Source organism: Phyllostomus discolor, chromosome 13, assembly GCF_004126475.2.
Source record: "Phyllostomus discolor isolate MPI-MPIP mPhyDis1 chromosome 13, mPhyDis1.pri.v3, whole genome shotgun sequence".
NCBI lineage: Eukaryota > Metazoa > Chordata > Mammalia > Chiroptera > Phyllostomidae > Phyllostomus > Phyllostomus discolor.
In genome coordinates, this window is record NC_040915.2 from 17,469,777 (window position 1) to 17,492,352 (window position 22,576).

Here is a 22,576-nt window from a genome sequence, read left to right on the forward strand (position 1 = left end):
AATGTTCTGATGATTTTCTTCCGCTTAAAATAGGAACGATGAATATGTAGGGATGTTTTAAATGTTAATGGAAGCAGTGTTAAGGAATAAAATTGAACCTATTGTTTTGCACACAGCTGGATCTACTGAAGGAAATGCGATGTGTATTTTTTAGGGTTCCTTTCAAAATGTGTTTACTTAAAATAAGTAAAACCTCCAGGGCAGCAGACTGTAGGGGAAAGACCTGGGGATTGGCAATGAGAAGGTCTGGCTTCCAGCTCCAGCTCTGTGGCAAAATCGCTGACTTCTAAAGGTCACATTCTAAAATGCAGATTCAAAGATCACTCACAGTTGGTACAAAGTGGAAGAAAGACAGTGTATGTGGTGATGGCAGACCTAGATGCACCGAGAGACACCACGCATGGGCCTGGGCTAAGGCCTCTGACAGGGCAACGTTCAAGGCTTCCGTGTCTGGAAGACGTGGGGGTAAGGCTTTGGAAGAAGAGTCCTTGGATTCAAGTTCCAACTCTGGGTAAACCGAACAGTTTACTCACCCTCTCTGCACTCTGTCTGCTCATCTGCAGAATGGGGGTTACATGCAGCTTGCCTTATTAGGCGGGTTATCAAGAAGGTTGACTACAGCATTACACATGCAGCATTTAGCATGGTGCCCAGTATATAAGTATTTGATAGTTATTAGCATTTATTGCTATCATGTGTAATTCTCACAACAAGGCTGTGCAGTGTGTAGTCATTATCACTGCTGTGGTATAGCTGTCAAATTAGAGTGACAAGCAAGTTCTCTAACAGCTAGAGTGAATAACTTGTCCAAGGTCACACTGCTGCTACATAATAAACATCACTGGTAAGTAGTCAAGAATGTGGAGATGTTCATCACCTCTATTTTCCTACTTGGAAGGGGTTGTGGGATCTTTCGGTTTGTTCCCTCCCACTCAACTCCCCGCAGGTACAAGGCTTCCCTGTGCTATTCCTCGGCCTCAGGTGCTACTAGTGTCCACCTCCGTGTGCTGCTGTCTCCGTCCACAGAGCTGCTGTTCACTCCCATTTCACATTTTTGGAGAAGTCTTCCCTGACCATCACCCTGAAACAGTCCCCACCATCCCCTTGAGAGTAACAGCTTGTAACATTACCCTGTTTCATTTTCTTCGCAGAAGTAACTGATGAATGCACTCATTTGTGGCTGTCTATCTCTTCCCACCAGAATGTAAGCTCCTTGGAAAAGGACTGTGCCTTCTTCACCACTCAGACCCCACTGCCTGGAATAGTGCCTAGCACATAGTAGATGCTCAATGAATAACAGATGAAAGCCTGACAAATAAACTATCTGACTAAGCCTTCCGACCATGACCTCAATTCACTTCTATAAATCTTCTTCAGTAGTATTCTGTCTTAGGTCTGTCTGCAAATGCCAAAGGAGCTGGGATAAATACTCTTGCTCCCTTTACTGCTCCCCATCAATTTCCCTCTCCCGGGCACGCACCACGCTAATGGGCTAGTATGATCAGAAATGATCTTCTCTCCCCAGGTGGGCGCTAAGTGGTGAGGTTAATGAGATCCCCATGGCCCTCATTCATTCTAAGCGCCACACCGTGGCCAGAGCAATACGGGGACTCCTGCTGTACACCACACTTCCTTATGCTGCCACACTGTTGTACCTGCAGACGGGGTCTCTGTCAAGTTTGTTTCAGTAACAGCATTCCAGAGGGAAAATGCCAACTGAGTTCATTACTAAAATGACCTGAAACTGCACAGAGGCATCCCATTTTATCTTCTCAAATTTGGGGGGCTGATCGTCAATTAACAACCATTAAAACCCATGCCATCTCTCGTCGGAAGAGACGCGAGACACGCCACAGCTTGACCTTTGTGAATCTGAATCACCCTCTCCACTAACCTTGTCGCCCAGAGGCTTCCTTTTTCCTTTTTTCTGATTTCCCCACTGTCCATAAAATAATTTAAGTATTAAGTATGACACTGCTGTATGAACTCTATACTTGCCAGTGTTGCCGCATCTGAGATACAGTGATAATAAGTAACTATACTTCCTACCTACAGTCTAATGAGGCAGACAACACAAAACATATATAAATCAATATATTATAAATTGTGAAAAGCACTATTAAGGAAACTCATACAGGGCTGAAGCCAAGTGACCTACTTTAGAGAAAGCAGTTAAGATTTCGGCTAAGTGTGAAAGAATAATGTCAGCTACATGAAGTGTGTGTGTGCACACACGTTGCATGCACACATCCATCAAAATCCACATCCCTATCCCAAGGATGAGGAAACCAAGGCTCTGGGAGGTTAAATTTCTGCCCAAGGTTACTTACTCACTTACTATAAGGCAGGGGTGGGACCCCATCCAGTCTAACTGCTAGTTGCACACTCTCCGTGGTACTGTGCTATTTCCTCCTTAAATCAGGGAAGATGAAGGACTGACACTTAACTGGGGGGAGACAGACATTAAGCTCCTCCCCCTGGGTGTCCTCCCCAGAACGTGGCGGGCACTGCTGAGCGCGGCTGCTGGGGAAGCGGAACCAGCAGCTGTGAGCCTGCAGCTGGGGAAACACCCTGGCGCAGGGAGAGGATGGAGAAGGGAGGTAAGGGAGCCTCATGCAACAGGAAAGCAGGGAGGCCAAGAAGAACTCTGCCTGGAGAAAGTGTGGCTAACAAGAGGCCCAGAGAAAATGCAGGACAGAATAAAGGGACACCCCACACTCACGCCTCCTCTGGTCCCACTCTGTGGGCCAATATTTAGATATTGGCTGAATTTCAAAATCCATTTCTGAATCCCCCTTAGGTACCACAGGCAAACTGCCTTTTCCCACCTACTCCTTTATTCATTCAAAAACCATGCATTCTCCTGGCTGGCGTAGCTCAGTGGATTGAGCACAGGCAGCGAACCAAAGTGTCGCAGGTTCGATTCCCAGTCAGGGCACAAGCCTGGGTTGCAGCCCATGGCCCCCAGCAACCACACATTGATGTTTCTCTCTCTCTTTCTCCCTCCCTTCCCTCTCTAAAAATAAATAAATAAAATCTTTTTAAAAATCATGCATTCTATGTGTTGTAATGCTGGGCACTGATACAGCAAAGATGAAGGAAGTGGTCAGTGACTGGTCTTGTCTAGAACAGGGCTCACCTCTGACTCCCCAAGTTGGATGCTCGCCAGCAAGCATCTGTTGGGAACCGCCCTGACTGGTATCAGAAGCTGAAACCCCCACCTAGGCTAAGGCTAAGGCTAAGGCTAAGGGAACGCCCTTGGAACCGTAAGCCAGCAAGGAGACAAAAGCTTATCTCCCTGACAGGAATGCTGCTTCTGCTGCTTTATTCATAACTGAACCCCCAAAAGCTTGGTCGGTTAGCCAAAGACGGGTAAGATTCCCCACGGGGGGAACAACCTAAGCCAGGCACGATCACTTTGGGAGGCCCCCCAAAAGAAGGACTTGGGGGGCTGCAGCAAAAGAGGGTGACGGACCCTCGCTCCTTGGCTTTGACATAGCCTGAGTTCTCATCGTCTGGGAGAAAATCTCCTTATTGCCTTAGTTCCCTTGCTACACCTAAGCCTGAAACAATGACAGGGTGGTGCAGCTCTGTGCTGAAAAGAGCGGATTCCCCGGGTGATCAGGCCTAAGAAAGAACATGTAAATTACTGTGAAACCTTCTTTGTTTAGAATGCTCTCAGTTGAATGAGAGGGGTCCAAGGAGGAAGTTTGTTCCTCAAAGTCTTACAGCTCTTTCACCCCGACTCAATAGACTGACAGAATTCCTTGTTTTCTATAGTTCCTTACTTCCCCCTGATGAGTACTGTACTTTACCTGAATTATTATGCAAAGTGAGCCCAATATAAGCAGGTATGGATGGTAAATCAGGGCACCCCCCACTGGGGGGGGTGACCATTCTGTCCCTACTTCCCCACAGAAACTAGTTTGTCTCTGTGCATGTTTGTTTGTTTCTCGTGTGTTTTTCTGCGAGCCATCTGCAGCGTTCCGTGGTCACTGCTGGCCGGTGACCCACGCGCAACAAGCATCCAAGCCCCAGGGAGTCCCGCTGTTGTCGAATGCCAGCACTGTTCCAGGCACTGGGCCACATCTAGGAGTATAAAGGTGAATAACATTTCAGGTTGGAGGTCAGGGCCCAGGAAAGGAGACAGATGGATGCACAGACAGTTATAACCTACAGGGTGGGAGCTGTGGGGGAGGGAAGTACAGGGGGCCTCAAATGGCTGAAATGTCCTTTTGTTTGATCATTGAGCCAATAATTACAGAGCCCCTACTGTGTGCCAGACACTGTTGTACGTGCTGGGGACAAGATGATGAGCAGGAAACCCCTGGCCTCATGGAGCCAGCAGAGGGGAGGCAATAAACACATAACTACTAAGTAAATAAATCATTTCATTTGATAGCGTGAAGTGTTTTGAAGACCACAAAATAGGAGTGAAGGAGAGTGACAGGGAAGCGGGGAAGCTACTTCAGGACAGGTAGGTGCAAAGTCAAGGCCCTGAGTACCAGAGGAGCCGGCCACGCAAAGACCTGGGTGGAAAGGGCTTGAGGGCTTGTGCAGAGGACTGAGATGGGACAGTGTGGCCCAGCTGAGAGGCTGTGGGAAGGTCAGTATGACCGGAGTAAAATCATCAGACAAAGATAGAGAGGGCAGAGCGGCCAGAGATCAGGTTTGAGACACAGGCAGGCAGGGCCCTTTCACAGTGGCCTGGCAAGGATTTGGGGTTTTATTTAGGGAGCCTTTGAAAGATTTCAAAAAAAATGCTGATAGGCTCTGATTGACATTGTCAAAAAGTAGCTGCAATCTAATGGACTGTTGAACTTGAGATTCTGAGCATTTATCTTTTTTTTAATAAACCTTTTACTTTGGAATAATTTTAGGTTCATAGAAAAGTCGCAAAAACAGCACAGAGACCTCCTGTACCATTCACTCACTTTCTCCTGCTGTTAACTGTGGCACATTCCGCACAACTGAGACATGGCCGTCGGTGGATGGCCATCACCTGACCAGCAGGCCACATTCAGATTTTCCCAGTGTTTCCTCCAATGTACTTCTTCTGCTCCAGGATCCAGTTCAGGATAGTACACTGCCTTTACACCCAACCTCTTCTAAATAGTCTTCCTATGCTTGAGAAAACGCCCACATCAGTGAGATTCAGCTCCTCTGATTTGTAACTAAAAGTCCTGATAGATAAGGGGGGGGAATAAAATAAAGTACAAGTCCCGGTCCACAGGGGGGAAAGAATAGGCTGAGGCAGACGACTCCTAGAGGTCTCTTTAGTCATGTAAGCAGGGGAGGAGGAAGCCTACTCAAAGGAACGGGGTGGGGACTGATTTAATCAATGTAGCCCCAAATTAGGGAGAACACAGTCTCAGAGCAACCTTTTAACAATAAATTTAGCTTTATGAAAAGCTTAATACATTACCCTCAATTTTCTCATTTTTGTGTGAGAAGAGTGAAACTTTATATGGATTTACACTGGCCCAGCCCCCAGAATCTCATTTGGGGACAATACCTCACTGAAAAATTGCAAAATTACGATTACTTACTCAACCCACAGACACTTACTGGGTGCTTTCTGCATTGCAGTTACCTTGCCGTCCCCTCCAGACAGACGTGTTTCCTGCCTAGCAGGGTCCGTGTGGCCATGAGAGGAGCTGGGATTTTAGAAGCATGCTATGGACCAAGGAAACTCAAAGAACTAACTGCAGAAAAGACACGCTCAGAGATGTGTTACCAACCTCACGGAGCCAGTGATTATAGGCAGCCTGACACTGGTGTGTTGGCTGCACATGGAGTGTCAAGGCTGGGAGTGTCACACAGGATGAGACGGGATGGGTGACCCCTCCTTGGGGAAAACACAGCCTTCCAGGGCAGGCGAGGCTTCCAGCATCGTTTAGTCAGAGGAAAGTTAGTTTGGGAGCAACCGCAGCTGTGTCTGCACCCAAACAAGCAGCGGTCTCTACAGCCTGTCCTCAGTGCTGCGTCTCGTCCCCACTCTTCCCCGACCACGTCCGTTGGTCTACCTGCGCATTCGGAAGTCAGGGAATCCCTTGGAAGGTCTTACACCAAAACATAAACATCTTGATCCTAGTCAAGAGGATTAAAAAATAATGACAAATATTACTGCACTCCTACCCTACACTCAGCAGAGCAAGATGCACAGCTCCTTGGCCGCATCCCCTCAGCAACAGAGGTCAGGGGCCGAGGGCGATGGCAGCTGGGTGATGCTCCAGGCACCTGGGAGGGGCTGCCTGAGAGAAAGGCAGCCCTGACCAGCCGGTGCTTTTTCTTCCTTGTCCTAATGCCACAGTCAGAGAAGCAGTGGTTACTTTTAAATAGTGCCTTGGAGACTCACTTCCAGGATCTCTGGGGGTGCTTGGTAAAAATAAAAACCCTGGGTCCCTCTTCTGGGCCCTGATTTGGAATTTCCAGCATTTTTATTTTAGATAAGTTTCCTAAGCGATCCTGACCTACCTGACCCCCTGAGCCCTGCTGTCCTGAGGGCGCCCCACCTGCCTTGTGAATGTCCATGATGAGAGCAAAGTGTGGGCGAGATGCAAACGACAGGGAGGAGGTCTCGCAGGAGGTGGCGGGTGAAGCAAAGGGCCATTTCTCACGGCCACTTCTGTGCTCTCCTATGGTTAGAGAACGGTCAGTCTGGGTCATCTAACCGGTCTGTGGGTGTTCTGTAACCTGTCTAGGTATCGTTACTGCTTGGCTTGAACTTTCCTGAGGTGATTGTCCACGCTGATTCTCTGAGGCCCAATGGGCTGAGAACTTCTAAAGCCAGAGATTACTCTTAACTTTCTCCAATTTTCCCATAAAAATTTCCAGAATACTGGAACACTGTATGTTCTTGGACATCTTGTGCCTCCATTTGCTCATCCATATGATGGGTTGACCACCAGGATCTGTCTTACTTGGGTGTGGTAAGGAGCAAACGAGACCATCTGTCCCAAACTCTCAGCACGTGCCCAGAACAGAGCTCATGCATGTTCACAGATGTTCGCTCAGACAGACAACCAGTCAGAAATACTGGTCCCCCCACGCAGAGGTGCCTGCAGCACACCCAGCTGACACAAGAGTCACTGTGGAGGGGTGGGGGTAAAAAAGAAAGGCAAGCTTATTCACGGAGGAGCAGATGATGCTCTGCAGAGAACTCAAAGAGCTGAGCATGGCTGTGTGGGAGGAGAGGAGGTGGAGGAAAAGGGGGAGGCTGCTCAGGGCCCCCGCTCCCACTGGGGCGGGAACCATGAGTGACAGGACAGGAAGAGACAAGAAGGGAAGGAACAAAGTCACAGTGCACCTGTCTGTCATCCTGGATGAGCAATAGAGATGGTAAGAACCCTCAAGACCAGGCTGCGTCATGAGATGAAGAATTAAAAAGCCTATTATTAGGAGAAACGGATGCTGCGTGAAACCAGAGCTTTTAGAACAAAGAGAATCAGACTGACATCTTGTGAGGCTGAGAAAGCATGTTTCTTTCATGATCAGTTACAGGCTTCGGGGTCTTTCGTTTTCTTTTCTTTTATTGTTTTCTTGTCACATTTTCATGCCCAGACCCCAGGTTGAACCCTGGGCAGAGTCTATGAGACGCCTTTGCAGGGAGGTGCTGCGGAGGGGGAGGATTCTTCGTCACAGGCACACGCACGATCTGTATTTGAAGTGCTTTATTTGAACCGCTTGGAAAATACTTCAGAGCAGGGCTGCATAATCGAATCTGAAACTCTATTTTCTTTTTTTCAATGGAGGTGATCCAGGGGTGGAAAATAGATGTAGCTCTTGGTGTGGGTTCAAACACGGTTCACATTAAGGTGACTGACAGTGTTACCTTGGGAAAATCACTTACACCCTCCGAGCCTCAGTTTCTTCACCTGCAAAATGGGGTCGAGCTTGTAACCACCCTTATAGAATTCTGAAAGATAAGACAAAGCACACATGGGGTGGCGCTAGAGCAAGCCCACAGTGAAAGGACACTGTCCCATCGATGTCATTGTCGTCACCATTCCTAAAAGGTTATGGGAGCAACTAGAGAAACCAACATAAAACCAAGAAGTTCCCTGGCTTAGTTCCACAGTCGCATTCAGCAAACACACAGATCGCCTGTCTCAACCCTAACAATAACGGAAGCCATCACCAGATTTATTTTGTAGTAAGTTCCCTGTCCTATTTGAAAAAGCAGTTATTCCCAGGAAGTACCAAGGGTTCACATCTCCTTTAAGACCAACGGTATTGTTGTGCAGAGACTGACAAATTCTCCGCCACATTTGCCCATTGCCCTGACCCCACGCCACCCCACCAACAACAGCCGGTTTCCAAGTCTCCTTTCTTCCCCAAAGTGGATACACGTAGCACATATGGCTCAGAAAGGAAAGCAATTCTTGTTCTTTCTCAGGTTTTCCTGTTTTCTAGGCCCGCAGATTTGTGTTTCCATGTTCCAGTCTCCCCAGAGCTGTGGATTCCTCTAAGGGCATTTTAGAAAAGAGAGGTGAGCATGAGAGAGAGAGTAAGTGTGCCATATATAAACAAAGACCATTATCCCCTACCCCCCCCAAAAAAAAATAAAACCCCATACATCCTTCCACTCACTCTGAAACCTTCCATAAACCCTGACAGAATCTACACTGTGTGGCTGCCCCATGCTGGGGGCTGCACAGCAAAGAGAAGATAATACGGTCCTTGAGCTAGAAGTTCATGGTCTGGATGGTAGGCAGAGGTGAATGGCCACATCAGTGCAGGGAGGAGGGGCACTGTCACAACCTCAGATCTGGCTTGATATCTCCTTCTAATCGGATTGCTGGGCTCAGGTCCGTGGACCTCAGGCTTAGGTAGTGAACTGCCAGGGCTATCCCCAAATACCTCCTCACCCTTCCCTCGTCTTCATTTAGGAATAAAGGACCATCCCCTGGTTGAATGCTGGAGACGTCATCATCAGCCACGCCAAAAGCACTTTCCTTAATTCCTTTAACAGAACTTTACAGTTTATAGAACATGTTTCTGCTTGTTTTCTGGTGGTAGGGCAGGTAGTTAGGAATTTAAATAAATCCTCTGTGGCCTCAAAGCACAAAGGTCACAGGGCTGGCACCTGAATCCAGGTCTTTGGAGTCCAAGTCCAGTTTTCATCGAAACCAGCCAGCATCGTCACTATTTTGCAGCACCTAAGGCATGAGTTACTTTCTTCTCAAAAGTAAGTACGTTGTGGTTCTGTTGCAGAAAATAGACTTTGGTATAGAGTAACATCCCACTCTGCTATCTTCAAAGAATCTCATGGAAAGAGAGGCTGAGAGGTCTCGTGTCCATCAATATGCAAAGCAGAGAATGTCCAATCCCACAGGCACAGGGGAAGGTCAGTGTCAGGAAACAGCTGGTACTGACGGCCAGTTCCTGGGTGCTCACCATGTGCCCAGCACCCAGCAGCAGGCTTCAGCTGTGTCACCCACGTGCCCCCAGGCCTCACCAGCTCCCTCCTGTGTAACTGCAGTCCCTCCGACCCCCGTTACTCCATGTTTCTCCCCACGCAGAAGGACAGCCTCAGAAGCAAGCCTTCTCCTGTTCTTCATTGCAATGTACTCCCCACCCACAAGGTCTGCTCCATGGATGCTGTGGCCTATATGAAAACACTGCTCCCCTGGCCAGGGGGCTGCTCCTGGGACCTCAAACCCAGACACCGTGGGTCAGCCCTTCCCCAGCTCTGCTCTTATTTGGTCGCCTTGGCCTCTGAGCCACTGAGTGTCCCAGATCACCTGGGGAGAACAGGGCCGCCAGCTTGTGGCTCTGACCTCCACCTCACAGGGGCTGAGAGTCAGTTCTTAGGATCCAGCCGGGTCAGACTCCTCACATACCTTGCACTGTCTCTGGGTCCCCACTTCGCTCCCCAGGCCCCATGCAAAAGGCCCATCCCTTCTCTTTCAGTCCAAAACCATAAGGACAAATTGAGGGAAGCAGAGAACCTAGGCCCCACAAATCAATGAACACTGCTGGATAGTTCTAGAACAGTGGCAGCTCAGAGAAAGCGTGCAGGAGCCGGTCCCAACCCTAGAGTCTGAAAAAGTCCCCCGCAGTAACAATAGCTGTGATTTACCGAGTCCTCGCTTGCTTACCTAATTAAGCCTGACAAGAACCCTTTGGAATAAGTGCTATTACTGCCCTCAGTTTAGATGAAAGAATGGGGGTGCAGAAGATCATTTTCTGAGGTCACACTCTCCAAGCTAGGAAGTGAGGAGATGGGCCGCATCTATCTGCGCCCAGGACCTAAACTCTTAATCCTAAGGCAACACCGAGTCCCAGCCCTGGCTCTGTTTGAAGGCTTACGTCTCCTGTGGCTCAGTTCCTCAGAGACGCAATGACAAAGGACAGTTTAAGTGTTGGGTGGGTGGGTGGATGGGTGGGTTGGTAGGAGGGAGGAGGAGAAGCTGTTAATTTTTCATGTGCAATTTAGATGGCTCATTATGTGGCAGAGGTGTGACCGTGCCCCTTATCTTTGTCAGCTACCTTCTAAAATGAAAGAGTCGGGGCCTATGATTTTCTCCGTGGCGAGAATCCTGTACACACTTAAAATCCCTGGGCACAATGGGGCTTTCTACAAGCCAAAAAGGAGACTCCTGTCATTTTCCCCAATTTCCCCAAAACATGCCCTCAACACCTGGTAGTGGGCATTGTGTGACACGAGAATGTTCCAGAACTTGTTTTTTAATCCAGGAATTCTTCCAGGGAGCCAGGCTGATACAACCTGGTCAGCCTGGGCACCCCATTCCTGTGTCTGGGTTGCTGACGTCCTCGGCAGCAATGACTTGTGGATTCTAACCACCTAGAACATTGAGTTCCTCCTTGGTGCTTACATTAGCTCTACATAAATTGCAAATTGAGTCATTATTTGACATAGACAGCATAAGAACCATAAAGTTGGGATTATAGCCAGGTAGTGGGACCTATAACAGCATCCCTGCCCCAAAGGGCAAAGGGTACTAGTAGCTCACATCCACCCAGTGGCCACTGCATCCCAGGCACTGGGACCACTGCAGCAGTATCACCCAGAACTGGTCAGACATGCAAATTCTCAGGCCCCACCCCAGACTCTCTGAATAGAACCCCCGAGGACAGAGTCCAGAGATCTGTTTGAACAAGCTGCCTGGGTGATATTGAGGCATTCTGAAGGGTGAGAACCTGCCTAACTTCATTGAATCCTCACAATGCCCGTGGGAGGTGCAGGGACTATTGGGCAATACTGCTCCCATTTTACAGAGAAGGAACCTAAGTCTCAAAGGTACTGAGTCACCTTCCCAGAGTGAGTGGTAACACCAGGATTGGAATGCAGGTCATTCTGCTACCCAAGTTAGCTCACGCTTCCCTAAACATGTGCTTCTTTACAGGCAAAAAGGGAGCATGAGAGTCAGGGAGACAAATGGTTATTCCACTGGAAGCTAATTACAGGTAGGTTCAGTCCTAGGTCAAGAAAGAAATTAATACGTATTGAACATCAGTTCTGTGCAAGTCACTATACATAACTATCTCATTTAATTCCCACCAAAGTCCATGCCAAGTAGGCACCTTAAATCAGATCACGTAGGGTGAGCAACTTTTCCAGGCTCTCACTGCTAAGTACACTGCAGAGGAAAACCCGAACCCTGCTTAGTCTGTCTCTAAACTCCTCACAGCAACATGCATGTCGTCGTGGCAAAACGACCAGAAAACCAGGGATGGATGCGTTTGCAGCAGCAAATGAGCTCACCCTGCTGCAGGGGTGAAAAACCACCTAGACAGCAACTGTGGGGCTTTCACAACACCACCAGTCACCCCATTCTGCTCCTCCCTCCCCACCCTCCTTCCCCTCTCCAAAACGACCAACTTCCCCCTTTCCCCTTGTGAGGTGGCGAAGTCAAGTTCTTACCAAATTGAACATGTTTAGTCTCTTCCTCGTAATTGAGTGTTAACCTACCTTTTCAGGGAAGCGAGGCTCTTACTGGATAATGATGCCAGGAATGGGATGAACTGCCAGTTGGAACCCTGGCGATATTCATTGAGGATTACCATAATGTTATGGATTCCTTTCACCAACTCCCCACACAGAGCACATACACACCCTCGAAACTGGCTCAGCCTTTGCCAGCAACCTTCCCAGTGGATGGCTTACTTAACTTGCCAGCTGTGTCCGACATGTCATGAAATGTCTCTGAAATCAAGCAGCGCAGGAAGGTATAAAATGTAAATGTATTTTAATATTAGCTACAGTTTCTCAGACATGGTTTTGTAGAGGTTTTTAAATAAGTTGTTCTTTATCTTCACTTAACAATACAGTATTTTCCCCTTTTGCTCATAGATTCAATGAAATATAAAGTGGACCTTCTGGATGAAAGTATTTGTTTATGTAAATATATAAAACAGCCCTCGAACTCCCTAGCTGAAAACCTATTGTTGACTCTCGGGTGCTTTGAGGATGGAGCCCAGGTGTCCGGGCTGCTCTGCCAGGCACTTGTGATCAGGCCTCTGCCCACACTGCGGCCCCAAAGCCTGCCACTCCCTGCCACACACACTCAGCTCTCAGGCTGTGCAGAGTGCAGACGGCTCCCAGGAAGCCCCATGTCCTCTCCTGTCCTCAGACATTTCCTCCCACCTGTGTGTCCCTCTGCCTGCAATGTCCCCTCCATTCCTTTACCAAACTACCCCCCCCACCATTCATCCCTCAAAAAGCCCAGGTGCACCTCTTCAGGGAAGACTTCCAAGGCGGGGTCTCCCAAGGCACCTCCTGCCGGCCCTCATCACATGACTTTCCACACTTTTGTGGTAGCTGCTCACTTTGGGTCACCTCCAAAGCCGGGAGCTCCACGAGAGCATCGCAGTGTGTCGGGGTCCAACACAAGACCAGACATCGAATAAGCACTCAAAACACCTTTATGCATGAATGAGCGAGTAACTGAATGACAACTGATTATTCCTTTCCCCACAAATTTTTCCATGGGAATGAGGTATACGATTGCTATCTCCCAACACCCTTAAAATGCTGCTTCCACCGCCAGGGACTCACGTGGTCCAGCAGGCTGCAGAAATCCTGGCGCCGGACATTATCTACCTGAGCCCTGCAGTGGCCACCAAACTCATTTGGTGGAGATCAGGAACCAAACCAGAGCCAGGCCAAAATCCTGAGAGTGGTTCCAGTCCAAATGGTCTAGAGACTCATACTTCAGTTCAGACCTTCCTAGCATAAGGCCAGGGTAAGTATGTTTTGTGCATTTTTTTATTGTAAAAGTAGCAGATAGAAAAGAAAGTCCCGCCACTCCAAAGCTCAGCTGAGAAGAGGTGGGTTGGGGGTGGGAGGATACAGCATTAGTTCTAGAGTTACCTGAACCCAAAAGACAGGGGTGGGCCCAGCACCCTGTGTCCTCACGTCATCAACGTGGGACCACAGAACCCCAAAGCTGCAGAACTCGTCCTGGCTGGTGTCACAGCTGGACCCAGAACAGCAGCACTGACAGGACCAGAGTGCATACAGTTCCACATCCCTTGGCGGGAGGGTCTGTGCGGAGGGACATCGGCATTTCCCAGGCCTGGGCCCGGCCAGCGGTGCCCACGCTGCTAACAGGGTAAGTCCGATGTGCCAATGTGGGAGAGGAGTTTCCGGTCCACTCTGAACTGGAAGGAAGTGTTGTGTATGGCCGGAGGCTGGAGCAAGGATCCCCAGGGCCAACACAACATCTATGAGTTTGTGACCTCAGGATCTGGGGATCTTCCTACTCTGAATACCTCTCCAGGCAGCAGTTTCAGATGCAGAACCTGAGATTCCCAGGAAAAAATTCTGGAGGAGCTACTGAGTGACAGGGTCTTGGCCTTATTCCTAGATGAGGGTGCCCTGAGCCTGGCTGTGGCCCCTGAGTACCCCCTCAGCTATTTCTGTGCCCTGTCTTAGACATCCCTGCTTTCTGTACAAACCAGGAACCCTCTGAAAACCCACTGAGGTGGTTGTTGGTGCCTGCAGAAGGTTAAGTGCCAACTGTGGGGTGGGAGGTATAGGGCTGGGGCTACGGGTCCCCTTACATCTCTCAACTTCTCCCCCTTTACGCCATTGCTGCAGCTGCACAGAGTAGGAGGTTGAGGTGACGGCCTTCTACCAGAGCCACCAAGTCTTCCAGCAGTGTCTGCCTGACAAGCCTGCAGCTAGTGGGGTCAGAATCAAGGCATAGGACTGTACCCAGGGACTTGACAGTGACAGGCTAGTAAAGCATGGGCTGAGCTTCCTGGGGTGTAAGGTGGGGGACAGGTGTCAGACTAGCTCTGTGGAGGGAGGGGCAGTGGCTCTGGGCCCAGAGATTAGGACGCTGCCTCACATACTGGGCTGGGTGAGGAGCTCCTCCCTGACAGAGGTCATGGGCTAGACCACTCACCAGGTCCCCCAGGAAAAGAAAGCAAGGTGTATTCCACCTGGGGCCCTTGGTGGCAAATCTGATCGTCTTCATGGAAGGAAGTGGTCATTGCCATGCTACACCCTCTGGGGAGATGTGGCCCCAGGACAATAGTGGTGAATCAAGTGGCTCTTGAAATCAAGGTTCCCATGTGCCTCAGGGCCCTGCTAGACATGGCCCAATTAGGGGGTGCCTTCTCACTAGAGAACAGTGTGGACCTGTGCGTTTCCAACAGCCACCCACTCCCCCTCACCTCGGACCAGTGAAAGGCCTACCTCTGTGATCTGGTCCAGGATGTAGAGACCCTCATCCTCACCCTCACTCCTCATGGGTATAGTTCCTTTGTCTCTCACCTCACCTCAACCAATAAACTGGTTCTTGCCATGGAAAAAAGAGAAGAGAAGAGAAGAGAAGAGAAGAGAAGAGAAGAGAAGAGAAGAGAAGAGAAGAGAAGAGAAGAGAAGAGAAGGGAAGGGAAGGGAAGGGAAGGGAAGGGAAGAGAGGAGAGGAGAGGAGAGGAGAGGAGGGGAGGGGAGGGGAGGGGAGGGGAGGGGAGGGTGAAAAGAAAAGAGAAAAGAAAAGAAGAAAGGAAAGGAAAGGAAAGGAAAGGAAAGGAAAGGAAAGGAAAGGAAAGGAAAGGAAAGGAAAGGAAAGGAAAGGAAAGGGAAAAGAAAAGGAGGCCCTTCAAGCATAAACCAATACACAGAACAGTCACTGGAAGACCATTCTCTGATACTGGCCATAATCTGATTCCCCAGAGATAGCTACTGCTAGCAATATTGATATGCAAGGAGCCTGTAAGACAAATCCAGTTCACAGATGACCACACAAAGTATATTTTCCTTTTTTTAAGATTTTATTTATTTATTTTTAGAGAGGGAAGGGAGGGGCAGAGAGAGAGAGAGAGAGAGAGAGAGAAACATCAATGTGCGGTTGCTGGGGGTTATGGCCTGCAACCCCGGCATGTACCCTGGCTGGGAATCGAACCTGGGACACTTTGGTTCCCAGCCGGAGCTCAATCCACTGAGCTATGCCAGCCAGGGCTACAAAATATATTTTCTAAATATTTCTATTAACTACCACAAAATAAAAATCAAGAGGTTTATATAACTGAGATGTCTTCATGGAGCTTTGAAGGTGGCTGTGAAGGAAATAGACTATCACAAAGTAGCAAGAAAAGTACCGTGATTTACAGCTTCCTTGGAAAATCCAAAGATCTGCCACCCCAGTAATAATGATTAACTGGAGCCGAGTGATTGGTGCCAGCTGCTTTCACACAGGGTGTTCTCCCAAGGTTGTCATAGTCCCGACCTGACCCACTTATAAAACCGGTCTGGTCCCCACAAGCATTTGAGTTTGCAATTATGGATGACAGTCCTCACAGAGCCCTTCTATAATATTATGAGTATTCTCAGCACTGCCTACAACACTCTCTTTTTCATTATATCCATGTCAATACATACAACTCACCTAAGTATTCCTCGGTGTGACTACATTATGGCATGTGCAGAACCAGTCCCTTCCTGATGGGTATTTAGGTTAGCTTCATTTAGCTTCTGTTACAAAAAATATAGCAGTAAATGCCCTCATCTATATTTTGTGTGCATTTCTCTTGCATAAACAAAATGTGAAAGTATTGAGTAAACGGGAACATATTAATACATTTAAAATTTCAATAGACAATGCTGGAGTTGGTGTAGAATCCAAGTCATTTTTAGTCCTAACTAAGGGGCAGGAGTGGTTGAGGCTGGAGAGTGGCATCGAGACATGAATTGTCCATAACCTGAGCCCTCCCCTTCAACCACCATGCTCCTCTCCTCCTAGTCCACCCACAGCTGATTGCCACAACGATGACACTGCAGATGGGAGAGCCAGCCCTAGCAGGATAAATATACTGCATAATTCTAGCTGAAAAACTAACTCTCGGTCATAAATTGGGAATGAAAACAAAAATGAGACAACAATTCTGGTTATATTTATGGGATTCTCCATTTGTTATTAAAAACCAAAAGATTTTTTATTCAAATATGTTGAGTAGTATTTATTTAGTTTTTTGGCATTTCTCATTATTTTGTACCCTTTCCCTTTCTCTTCTAGGCTTATTTCTCTTTCTGGTTCTTATAGATTAACCAGCTACTCCTGTGTGAAAGCTGCTTATGTTTCTAAGGTTTGGGTTCTACTGAATGGAACTAACAATGAAAATCTGTGATCAAAATTGTAATAAGGTATTGATTAAAATAGCCTCTTTTATGTGATAAATGCAGCAAATGGGGCAACTTGATGGTGAAGAGTGTAGACTCCTGGGCATAAGTGCTGACGTCCCAGGCACTAGCTGGAGCAAAACATCACCTCTCTGAGCCTCTGTTTCCTCACCTGCTAAGATGAGGATAATAAAAGGGTCATAGTTTTTTGCACAGAATCTGGCACGAAATAAAGTGAATTGTTGTTACTTATTCTAACATACTAGCCAACACCATCCCCCCCCTCAAGTTCTACAGGATGCTGCAATGCCCAAGACCACATAAGCTCTGGGCAGCAAGTCTATGAGTTGACAGTTATATATGGCCAAATTAGAATGAACAATTCCTTCAGGAAAAGCAGCCAAGAGTTAGGCTCAATTTTAAACTACTTTAGTTGTAATACAGTAGGTAATGAGAGGCTTGGTAAGAAGCCATTGGCTCACCTTTACTGAACACTTAACCTGTGTCACACTCTTCAAAGAATTTTATAAGCTTCTTCTTAGTGTAAGCTCAGGATAAGCCTGTGGAGCAAGTGCTATTGTTATCATTCCCATTTTATAGATGAGAAAACCAAGTACCGAGTGTTTCATCAACTTGCTCTAGGTCGCACTCTTATTTAATAAAATGGCACAGGCCTTCTGACTCCAGCGCTTATGCTCTTAACTGCGATAGTAAGTAAGTGACAATGGCAGAGAGAGGTCACTTACAGCTGGGACCAAAAGAGGAATTCAAAGAGGCCAACCCATATCTTTGAAGCAACTTCCATGCACCAGGCCCTGTTCTAAGTGCTGCCAACACACATTAGGAAGTGTGTTCTTTATGTCAAGCCAAGAAGTATATATTACTGCTAGCACTTTTATGGGTGGTGCTGGAGCCATCGAACACTCAGGGTCGCAGAGCTGCGAGTGGTAAAGGGGAGTCTGCGGATTCCAAAGATTGTCTGCAGATTCCAAGCCCCAAGCTTTCTCCCCAGGAATGTAGTAAGTATTCCAACACCGATGAGTCATCCTCATCCCTCAGCAAATGCTTATTAAGCACTTACTTGTGTCAGGTACAGATAAACAACACAGACGCAGTTCCTGCGCCATGGAGCAGAGTTTATGTGGAAAGGGGGACAATGCATAAGGACAGCTGAGTGAGTCACATATATAATAATATATAACTAATATATAATTAGCAGCATACCGGCCCCCAAAACATTCAATTGATTTGGCAAATGTCATCTACAGTTAGTTTTAGGAAAACAATTCTAATTCCTAAAAAAAAAAGAGGAAGACATTTGTTTCTCATGTACTTGATATAGTCCAGGAAGACTGACCTAGGAAGGGAGACTCCTAGGACTCATCAGGGCATTTAAGGAATTACTGAGGTCTGCAACTTTCCCACCTGTGATCAAAAGTACAAGATTGTGGTTACCCAACAGCCAAGGCAAATTTTCAGCTTTTGCACAGGCTTGCCCTGAGTTTAAGAAGAATTAAGGTTGTAACCTGCTCCTGGTTTTGAATCAAAACATACTGATTTCATCAGAAGGGAAACAGTAAAGAAAGAGGAAGAAGACGGGTTAGGAGTAAAGTGACTGATCACAGCCCTTTTCTTTTGGAGGAACAGTATCTGTTGTGGATTAACATCTACTTAGAGCAGTTTCGGAGCTTTACAATTTAGTTTTCTTTTTAGTGGCTGCATTATCAACTGTAATGCCTCGGCTATTAATGTTATAGGATTTAACAGCCCCATTGTAAATGTTTTATTGTATCTATAATAATTTAAGCTACTTTTATCTTTGAAAATGTCTTACCCCAGGAACATGTCATTGTCAGTCCAAATACAAATGAGCAAAATGAAAAAATTAAAAGCAACGAATAAGCCCAGGGGCCAGAAATAACTGCCATTGAAATGTGGGCCTACATGTTTCCAGTCTCAATATTATATATCTGTGTACCATCCCCAAATAACCTGTGCTCCTGTGTCTTCTTAGATTCTGAGTGTATTCGCTTAATTGTGGATTTCCTTCATGGCATTAAATGTATATCTTCACTATAATTTTTAAGAATACACATACACACACACAGTGGGGGGAAAGTAGGTTACAGGTGTGAGTAGGCAAAACAGTTTGTTCTTGTATAATTTATTATTGTATTATTTTCCATATAAACTATAAACCTACTTTTGCCATATATTCACACACACATATATATAAATTCATCATTTATTTATCCACTCCCCTATTGTTGGACATTAAGGATGTTTTTAAAGTTTTACTATTGTGACTAATTATATGAGGAACACACTTGGCTATATATCTGTTAATCAGTACAAATTTCCAGAAGTGGCATTTAAAAGTAGGTGTATATTTATAAGACTTTGGATATATATATTTTTTTTTAATTTATTTCAAAATAATTATAGACTCACAAGGAGTTGCAAAAATGGTAGAGAAAAGACCCTTGAAGCTTTAACCAATCTTTCCCCAATAGTAACATCTTATATAACTATAATGCATTCTAAAAACCAGGAGGAAATTGACATGGGTACAAAATAATAACTAGACTACAAACGTTACTTGGGTTCAACTAGCGGAATCACGTTTTAATATTAATAGAATGGTGAGATGCATTCTTCCTCTTCTACTCTGTCCTCTCCCGCCGCTGCCTTCAGAACTCCCTTCTAATCTTCCACAGAGGAAAAGCTACAACTGTATTTCTCAGGCTACTGCCTTTTATTGAAAATCAAAAGGAAGAAATGCAAGTAAGACTCTCTCATCAGAGGCAGAGGTGGTGAACCACCGCTTAGGGAACAGAAAGTGAGTCGGCTCTCCCCTCCTTCTGGCTCCTCCCCGTCACCTCAGTTCCTCGTGACACACCTCGACAGTCTCCCGGAGCCTGGGGTGCCCCGACTCAAAACGAGGAACACAGAATCGCACCAGGGGAAAGTTATGCGTTTCTCCTTCACTCCTCCGATTATACCAAGCCTCAGCTAAGGGCTAGTCTTGAATGCCCCTGTAACCTTTGCTAATCCCCGCTTTCTACCAGTCACTCAGGCCTCAAGTTCAGATCTAGACAGGCTACAGGTTGGACTGGATTTCAGTGACATGTTATTGCCTTAATTAAATGTGTATTTACTCTTGCCTTCAAATTACAGCAAATGAAACTGATTTTCCATTTTCAGAGGTACATCTGCCCAGACACAATTTTTTAAGAACACAATTTACTCGCTTATAAAACAATTTGGGACAATTTATGAAGTATCAGCCACATACCAGTCACTGTGTTAGATATGGGGGATAGAGCAGTGATAAGACACACAAACACCTTGCTTTCTTGGAGCTTACAGTCTATTTGGGGGAATCGGTCATTAAATAAATTATTATAACATAATTAGTGATTTACAATTGTGATACCTGGTATGAAGGAGAAGGGCAGGATGATCAACTTTCTAGTCATGAGAATCAAGGAAGGCTTCCCTGAGGAAGTGGCATTTAAGCAAAAACTTACAGAGGAAGGGGTGAAGAAGACAAAGGCATGGTGAGGGGAGAGACTAGGAAGAGAGGAAGAGGGTAGCTAGAAAGCATATTGCACACAGAAAGAAGAGCATGAACAAATACCCTATGGTAGAAAAACTTAAACTGTCCTGAGTACAGAAAGCAATCCGGTGGGACTGGAGGGGAGGAGCGAGGGGAGAGGAGGGGTAAGTCGAGGCAGGAGAGATGGGCAGGAGCCAGATCATGCCAGACCTGTTAGTTGAGAGCAGGATTACATCCTGTGCTCAGTGGAAACCTACCTTAGGGTTCTGAACAGGAAAACAATATGATCAGATTTTCTTTCCTTTTCTTTTTTTTGTAACATAAATCAAGAAATACTTGTAAATACAAGCGGCAGAAGCTCATAAATGTCACACGGGTATTTTTTTAAAGTACAGCGTATAATCACTATGGAACAGTGCAAATATAAACAGGAGAGTTGATGGGGTGGGAGCGGCAGGGTGGGGGGCTGAGCCCGGAGCTTTGGAAGGTGTGCATAAGTCACCTTTTTGTTTGTGTTTGAGGACTAGAGGTTCATCTGATTTGACGCCAAGGCAGCATTTGGGTAAGCCAGGATAAGCCCCCATTTAAAACTCGGCCCCTTCTTCAGAAGCTTCAAAAGAAAATTTTCTCCTCCAGTTTCCACCAAGATTAACCTCGTACGTGGGTGGGGTTGGGGACCACCTACAAGGTGTGATTTGAGAAGTGCTAAAAGACCACTCCTGTTCAGTGTCAACTGTCTCTGTCCTTCACTAGTGCCTAAGGTTCTGCCACCACGGTTCTGTTCTGCTGGATCTTCCTGCGATCGCCAAGAGTGCCAGCACAGAGCAGCCCACTGAATCTATCCCACCGTCCTGAGGCAGAACTGGATTTGTTGTTTCATATTTTCTTAGGGAGGAGGGGGTTTGAAGCTTTCCGAGACTGCTAACCACATAGGGTGTGGAGGGGTCATGAGACTGGGCAGGTTACAGAGAGTGAGAGTCAGAGCGGCCCAAGCTCCTTTGACTTCATCACTTTGTTTCAGGCCGGCCCTGGGAGCAGCTGGTGTATACGATGTGGACAGAGGTATAAATGCATGTGGATTTATACAGCAAAGGTATATGGATAGACTCGTGATGTGTACATAGCTTTATAACATGAGAAGCAATCATGGGAAGGAACACAGGCCCTGGGACTGGACCAACCTGGGCTCAGATCACAAGCTGTGTGACCCTAGGAAAGGTACAGCATCTATCTTACGGGCCGGTTAGGAGAATTTAGGGATAATCTGTTTCAAGTCTAGGCACTGGTCCATGGCATACAGCAAGTGCTCCATAAATGTTACTAATAAGATTACATGTGTGTGTTTGCCCTTATGCAAGCATATGTGTGCATGTATGTGCATGTAGGTACAGATTTGGTCATCTAAGGGTATGTGTTTAAGAATGAGAGGGAAGCCCTGGCTGGTGTGGCTCAGTGGATTGAGCACAGGCCTACAAAACAAAGGGTTGCTGGTTCGATTCCCAGTCAGGCCACATGCTAGGGTTGCAGGCCAGGTCCCCAGTAAGGGGTGTGTGAGAGGCAACCACACATTGATGTTTCTGTCCCTCTCTTTCTTCCTCCCTTCCCCATCTTTAACAAGAAATAAATAAAATCTTAAAAAAAAAAGAACGAGAGGGGAGAGGAGGGAGGCTGTTGCCCACCCAAGTAAGGGACAGCCAAGGGCCTCAGACTGCAAGGGGCTTCCTGAGGAGCACGGAACCTAAAAAAGTGAAGGAGACGGGCAACATAATGGGATGTGAAATTGTTGAAGCTCAAACACCCTCCACACAAGGGAGGTTTAAAATAAAAAAGAGTTGAAAATGGTCTCTAGAATTGACAAGTTCCCAACCGAGGCCTCTGACTTGCTCCATCCTAAAGCGTTCCCCTGTCTTGAGCTCCAGCGTGTTTCCTTTTTCAGAGCTCATACAGAAGAACTCTGAAACATGCGAACCATCACAAACTTTTCTCAGGCCTCTCGTTCCCCTCTGCAGATTTGCCCAAGCAGGTATACCTGAGTGCTTTCTGCCTAATGAAGATATGCCACCCTCATGTTGAGAGGGAAGATACAGTTTTAAAAAAAAAACCCACAACAGCCAGTTTCCAGTCCCAGTTCTGCCCTTAACTCACTGGGCAACTTCAGAATCTCTTGATCTCTCTGGCCACAAGTGCCTCCTCTATAAAAGTTGATTGGTCAATTTGGGTCATATCTTTTGACTTCCTGCCATATCAGAGGAGGTTTAGCTCCCTTCAGATAGCTCTCCTCCCCTTAAAGCGATAGCACCACCGGACATGGTAGTTAGGAGCAGGTCCACCTGCCTCCCGCTCGCTGTGACTCCTGGGATGAGTTATTGAATCTCGGTGTGTCTCAGTTTCCTCCTTTGTAAAGTGAGGGTAAAGAAGAG